We start from the raw sequence: 7226 nt of genomic DNA, 5'->3' as shown, positions 1-7226 counted from the left end.
TGTGCTGGACTAAGGGGTCCTGGTGACTCCTTCTGGGTGGTCAGGCACGGCAGGTTGTGCTTCATATGCCAGAGAAGAGGCAGCCTCCCGCACCCTGCTGTCTGGGCCTCGAGGCTGGTGCTGGGGGCCAGGCGTGCCTGGGAAGGGTGGCCAGTGGCCTCTGCAGGGAGAGGTGTGTGCTCAGGTCTGCTGCCTTTGCTTGGGACACCTGGCTGACGAGCTCCTTCATCTCTCTTCCCACCAACAAAGAGATTGACTGGGCTCCCCTTCCTGCCCCCTCCCCAGTGGGAGGGAGGCTGGACCTTGGGTATCTAGGGTTACCCCCAAAGCACCCTGCAGCATGGTCCCTGAGAATGGTGTTTACTGTGGAGTACTGGGCTTCTGTGTGCTCTGTGGGGAAGGTCAGGGCTGTGTGTGTTTAGGGGCGTGGTCGGGCCTCTGGGTCAGGCGAGTGTTGACAGGGGGGCTACTTGTGTACATTGGGGGCAGGTCAGAGCTGAGTGTTTCGGGTGTGCAGGAGGTACAGAGACTTAGTAGTGAGTTTAGGCAGGGCAGGTGTCCAGGGTTTTGTCGCGTGGGGAGAGGGTCTCCGTTTCTTGTCTCTGGGCGCAGGGGCACCAGTCTGCCTTTTTTGTTGTTTGCCATGGGAGTTCCTTGGTCAGCATCTGGCTGGGGCTGGGCAGTGGGCAGCTGAGCTTGAGTTCTGGCCTTGCCACCTCATTCATGGAGTGATGGCCAGAACCTGGGCAGGGGTTGGGGGAGGGCAGAAGGCTGGGCTTGGGGGAAAACATGGGTCTTGAGCTTGCAATGGTGAGAAAGGGGGGGTGGAGAGAAATGGGGTGCTAACATCTGTTAGCATCGTGGAACACCTACTGTGTGCGCAGGACTTGTGCTCTGATGTACAAATCTTAATCCTACAGTCTTGGGGAGGGACAGCCCTCTTACACCTGAGGCAACAGCTGAGGTTAAGTGACTGGCTTAAGTGACTAAAAGCTAGAGTGTTTTCCACAGCTGTGGGAGGGTATTGTGGGGGATACTCCTGAAGGTGGAGGTGCTTAGGGGGGTGAATACCAGTGTGAAATGCCCTGTCTCCTGCTGAGGCCATTTCATTGCCTGGGGACCGCTTGCCTCTGCCAAGTAGGGGGTAAAGGGAAGGCCCCCCAAGCCACACCCTGTCTTCTGTGGTTTGGTTCCTGGAGGGAAGGGGAGGCTGGGGCCTGAGCTCCATCCTGTCCTGGCAGCTGCGGATACAATCTGTTCACACCCATCCCCACCCCCGGTCTGCCCACTGCAGCCTCCGGAGTTTGCAGAGCTCAGCGGACGCCCTCCCCCCACCTCCAGACAGCATTGTAGGAACAGAGTATAAAAGCCACAGTTATTCTGATTTTGTTGCCATTTGTGTGGTGGGGGCAGGGGAGTTGGACTCAATCTGTAGAGAAGCTAGGGGTAAAAACCCCAGAAGGGCGACCCCAGACTTTCCCTTTCTGTCCATACCCTCATGTTGGAGGTATGGGCCTAGAGATTGGAGAATTGTCCCAGGGTGTGAGGATAGAGTAGGGACTGCCATTTGCAGTCCGGGGGTCTGTAACAGGGTGACCCCCAGGAAAAGGGAAGTTTCCAGGTTCCCAGGTTCATCCAAGGAGGGTGGAGGGGAGCAGGGAATGTTGCAGGGCAAGGCGAGGGGCACCCCCAAATCTGCCCACTCTAAAATAGGTTCTGCCATTTGCAGCATCAAGGCAAAACAAAATAGAAAGGAACTTGGATACACTGAGTGTGCAATACAGGAAAGACAGAGAATATAGTTTCTAAGTCAGGCACCCGAAGTTACCCATCCCTCGTGGGTAAAAGTCCACCCAAAGGGACGGGCCCAGAGCAAGACCTGAAAGCCCGCCACAGGTCTAAAGCACCTCGGGCGGGCACCCAGAGACAAGGGTCAGAAATGGCCAGACACGTCTGCGAGGAGAAGAGCAAAATCAAGATGAACGCTGCCGTGGTGAAGCCCCCACGGGTCTCTCACCCACATCTGTTTCGGCCAGTCCAGGGCCAAGAAGCAAGAGCCGCCTCTTCACACGTCTCTGCTCCATGTGGCTCCTCAGGCCTCCTGCTGGCTCTCCCTCCTGCTTGCTTTGGTCTCCTCTCAGATTCTTCTTCTCCCAGCTCAGCTCCACCCTCTTTTAGGTGGAGCAGGGAATCCGGAACCTCCCCTTTTCCTGGGGACCACCCTGATACTGGAGGAGTAGAAAGCTAGAGAGAGGAGACTGGAGAAGGAAGCAGGAGGGAGAACCAGCTGGAGGCCTGAGGAGGGACCGAGAGCAGAGACGCAGAGACCTGTGAAGAGGCGGCTCTTGCTTCTTGGCCCTGGACTGGCCGAAACAGATGTGGGTGAGAGACCCGTGGGGGCTTCACCACGGCAGTGTTCATCTTGATTTTGCTCTTCTCCTCGCAGACGTGTCTGGCCATTTCTGACCCTTGTCTCTGGGTGCCCGCCCGAGGTGCTTTAGACCTGTGGCGGGCTTTCAGGTCTTGCTCTGGGCCCGTCCCTTTGGGTGGACTTTTACCCACGAGGGATGGGTAACTTCGGGTGCCTGACTTAGAAACTATATTCTCTGTCTTTCCTTTCATTGTATCCAAGTTCCTTTCCATTAAAGGTTTCGCTTTTTGTCTTGATGAGGCAAATGGCAGAACCTATTTAGAGTGGGCAGATTTGGGGATTCTGGGGTGCCCCTCGCCCTACCCTGTAACAGATTTGGTGCTCACTGTGGGGCTGGAGCCCTCCGTGGTTATTCAGCCCCTTGGGGGAAGTTGGCTTCCCCATGCCACTGGATACTATAAACGCAAATGTGGTTTTTGGTTTCTCTAGTGTGTTTGTTTCAGATGTAGATTTGCTGTTGAAAAAAAACTGGCTTGGGCCTTGTGGAAACTCTGTGTATATGTGTGCAATTTGTTTGTAGTCTCTTGCTAAGAGGTTTTCTTTTGTGGAAATTGTTCTGTGTAGCAGTTTTACTCAAAAGATGGTCATACATTGGGCCATGTGGGCCAGATCAAAGATGGCGTCAGAGGCCACCTGGCTGGCTTCTCTGAAACTCAGAAGTTTTTGTTCTTCTCCTAAGATTTTTGCGCTCTGTTTGTGGCATCCTTTGTTAATTAAAGTTGCTAGGACTTTGGACATTTTTGTGTGATTAAAGTTAAGTTGCTAGGACTTAGGACATTTTTTTGTGATCTCTACTGTTTTACAGGTCTCATTAGCATTTATAATGACAATAGTGGGGTTTTTTAGTGAAATGGTGCTTTGACTTTGATTTTTGACTACTTCCTGATCTTTGCCTGATGGGTTTACAAGCCAGCAATGAAGCAGTCTGAGTGCTAAGGAAAACTAAGCCTTGAGCAGTAACTGGTAAATGCGTGCTACCATTTCGCTGACCTGGAATCCCAGTGGCACGCTGAGAGCTGGTGAAGAGCCAAGAGTTAAACCAAGAGCCAGGAGGCCAAGAGACCCAGAGGCCAAGAGAGCAAGAGCCAAAATCCAAGAGCACCCCCAAGGCCCACTTGTCTGGCTTATACCGAGCCTGGCGCCTAACTGGGCACTCAGGCCCCTGCATCCTCTCTTGGTTGATGATGGGATTTGTAGCTTCCTGCATCTTGATGGCTTTGGTCTGGAGTGGGGTGGACCCACAGGGTCTGTGTGGCGTTCGTCCAGGGTATCCTCCCCCCTAACATGTTCTCCTGCCTGCTCTCTGCCCTCTAGTTCCCTACAACAGGAGCATAGTCCTGGGGGTGGGAACTGCTAGCAATGCTGGTCCTGGGGTCCAGAATGCAGTGTCAGCCAAGAGGCTTTTAGATGAGGTTTTGAAAAAACACGGGGCCCCTCACTTTTTATCTCCTAATATTGATAATGCACGGGTCCCCTCTGGGCAGCATCCTGGCATGGTCCCTTGGCTGGGGGAGGGGACTCAGGGATGGAAGTCCATTGTCCCATTGGGCTGGCCAGGGCCTGAGACATTGTGTCCCATGCCAAGGGACGTGTGCCCATGGGGATGTGCCAACACAGGCCCTGATTACGCTTTGGGGCTCAGTGTCTATGGAAAGAGGAAGTGTTTCCTTTCTCTAAATCACTTTGGGGTAGTGCCCACACTGCCTGTGCCTCCAACTCCTGTGGAATAGGGGCACGGAGGTGGGGTTGGGTGCCCCAGGCTAGACTGGAGCCTTCAACTGGGGCAAGATCAGGAGAGGCCTTCCCCTCCCCCTTCTGACTCCTAGGTTGCCAGCATCCTCAGCAGGCCACAGGCCAAGCCCACCCTCCCCTCATGGGCAGCTGTCTCAAAGGACAGCTCTTCATGTGCAGCCTTGGACAGGTCACTCAACTTCTCTCTGAGTCTGTCTCCTCCTGTTAACGCAAGGCTCTTAATCCTTTGCTGGCTGAGGAGCTGAGGCCACAGTGACCTGCTTGCTGGTGAGGGCCTGCGTGCGCTTCAAGTACCACGAGAGCAGTGCTGAGGAGTGTGGGTGGGCCAGGCATTGTCTTGGAGGGTGGCCACCCTGTCCGGCTGGCTCCAGGCCCCACGGTTTCCTGTTTGCTATCCCCTCCAGATGGGGTTGGGGACAGGAGGGAGCCCTGCCTGGCACAAGGGGGGCCAGTTCAGCCCACACCTGCTGGAGGCCCCCTAAGCACCAGAGCCTGGAGGCACTGCTGGGAATGCTGCAGGGGGGGGGGCTGCCCAGGGCTGCCACCTGAGTCCCATCGCCCCCAGTGACTGGCCTGAGCTTTGCTTTTCCCCAGGACACTGTGTTCTGTTGTGGCCTGTCCCTGACCTTGCTCTGGGCTGGATCAGGCCTCTCACCCCGCTTTTCCTCTTCTCTAGCTCTGTCCACCCTACCCACCCTTCAAGGAACATCTCGAATGCTGCTTCTTCCCAGATGTTCCCCCTCTGTCATGCTCTCCCCAGGGGTCTTTGTTTTTCCTCGCACAACACTACTAGTGGGTAACCTCTCCCTGCCTGTTCCGTAGGTGAGCAGCAGCACGAGGACTCTCCTGTCATCATTGGGTCTTTGATGGCAAGGATGGTCTCAGTTCCCTTAGTGCCTTGAGCTGTGGACAGTCTAGCCCAAACTGGGGGCCAGGAGTTATGTCACAGGGGCCACAGCAGCCGCCTGCGCTCTTCCCTGCACGTCCCCGGCTGCTGTGGCTTGAGCAGAGCCCAGCAGCCCCTCAGCCTGGCAACCGGGATGGGCCCCCCATCCGCAGAGCCCAGCAGCCCCTCAGCAGCTCAGGCTTCTCAGGTGCCACCACCCTTTAGAGTCCCACATCAGCCTGCCCACCAGCCCACTTCTCCACTTTGCATTCTGGGGAACTTGGCTCTTGCAAAACCAGAGCGGCCTTGGTTGCCTTCTTTCCCACCCCCTCCCCCACTGACTTTTACCTTCAAAAATGGTCTCATGAATCCACTGTCCATCACTAGGGCTTGAACCGTTCTGAGGCTCAGCCAACATTGTGTGCCGCCTGGACTTCACAGTAGCTTACCCTCTTACGGTCTGTTCTTCATAGGACTGCTGAGAAGGTATTTTAACACTGTATATCAGGTTTTGTCTCTGCTTGGAACCCTTCTTGTAGTTAGGATAAAATCCAAATCTAATTGAGGCCAGCAGTCCCACCTGGTCTGACCTTAGCCACCTCTGCATTCTGGTCTTGTGCTCCCTTTTCTCTTGAACTTGCTGCCCCATCCACCCCAGTCCTGTGTCAGGGCCTTGAATAAACACAGCAGCTGTAGCCCCAGGACGTTTGCACAGGCTTCTTCTACTGGGACTCCACTCCTTACTCTTGGCCTGACACACATGCTTTAAACCTTTGCTTTTGAGGTCTTCCCTGACGCTAAATTAGGTGCCTACATTAACTCTCCTTCAAAGCATACCATACTGTGTCATAACACCACTTATCTCAGTTTGCAATTAAATATCTATGTGTGATTATTTGCTTAATAATAATAATCCTCCATAAGGGTCTGCAAGGACAGGCTCACCAAGGAAGTGCTCAGAAAACAGTTTTTCTAGAATTGCCCCTGGCATGGTTCTCCTCTTTAGTATACATAGTGAAATCTTGAACAACTCATCTAGCCTTGCTGAGACCTCTGTGTATTTGTAAAGTAAGATAACTGCCCACGTACCCCTGTGATAACATACAGAAAGAACCTAGCTTCTAGAAGACCGGCCTTGGCGAGCATGTCAATTCCCACCCCTTTTCAGAATGAGGGAGCACCGCAGCAGGGAGTAATAGGATACCCTCTCCTTCTGGGGCATCCCCTCCTTCTCTGGCCCCTAAGTCTTCCAATGAAACAGACATCCCGAGGACTTCCGGGAGGAAGTGGTCAGCTGGGAGGCAGCAGCCCCTTATCTCTCCCGGCTCCACTGTGCGGTGGGGGGCCCATCCCGGTTGCCAGGCTGGAAGACACCCTGGGCGGGGCCTTGTCGCCGGATGCGCGGAGCGTGGGGAGAACAGCCCTCTCTGCACGCGCTGTGCCCAGGCACCCGCGCTGCCGCGTCGGTTCCGGCCGGCGGGCGCGCGGCGGGACTCATATGATGTCACAAACAATGACACAAGCCGAGTGTTTCATTCCGACACTGCGGCCGACCTGCACAATGTCACACTCGGGACACCCGGCACGCCGTGTTCGCTAACCCTTGACCACACACACCCGGCTCCGCGGCTCCTGCGGGGTCTCGGGAGAGTTGGCCCGGCCCGGCCGCCCGGGGGGCGGGTGGGCGAGCCCCGCGGGCGGGCTGGCGAGCGGGTGATGTCACGGGCAGCGGTGGGTGGGTCACCCGGAGGTGAGGCGCCGCCAGGCGAGTTCAGCGAGAGTTCAGCCGCATTGCATTAGGCAAATGAGCCCGGGCTGGTGGGGGGTGTGTGCGGGGAGGACACCGGGACCACCCCTCCTCCCCTACCCCCCTCCCCGCCGGGGCTCTGCCGGGCGGGGGATTGACCCAAGCGCAGGGGAGGCGGGGAGCCGGAACTGGGATGGGGGTGACGCCCGCCCCTCTTCCGTCCTTGTCTGCGCGCAGCCCCCTCCTCGCCCGGTACTCGGCCGCCGCCCGTAGTCCGCGTACTCCGCGGGAGCCCTCTCCCCTCTGCTCCCCCTTCCCAGGCTCCCCCCGCTGGCAGCCCGCCTCCCGCCTCCCGCTCTCAGTTCCCTAGGTTTCGCCCGCTGCAGCCAGATCAGCGGGGAAAGGGTTAA

This window comes from Condylura cristata, unplaced genomic scaffold, assembly GCF_000260355.1.
Source record: "Condylura cristata isolate star-nosed mole 26May11 unplaced genomic scaffold, ConCri1.0 scaffold00017, whole genome shotgun sequence".
In the NCBI taxonomy this organism is placed as follows: domain Eukaryota; kingdom Metazoa; phylum Chordata; class Mammalia; order Eulipotyphla; family Talpidae; genus Condylura; species Condylura cristata.
The sequence above is the reverse complement of the archived record's forward strand: the minus strand, read 5'-3'. Positions refer to the sequence as shown.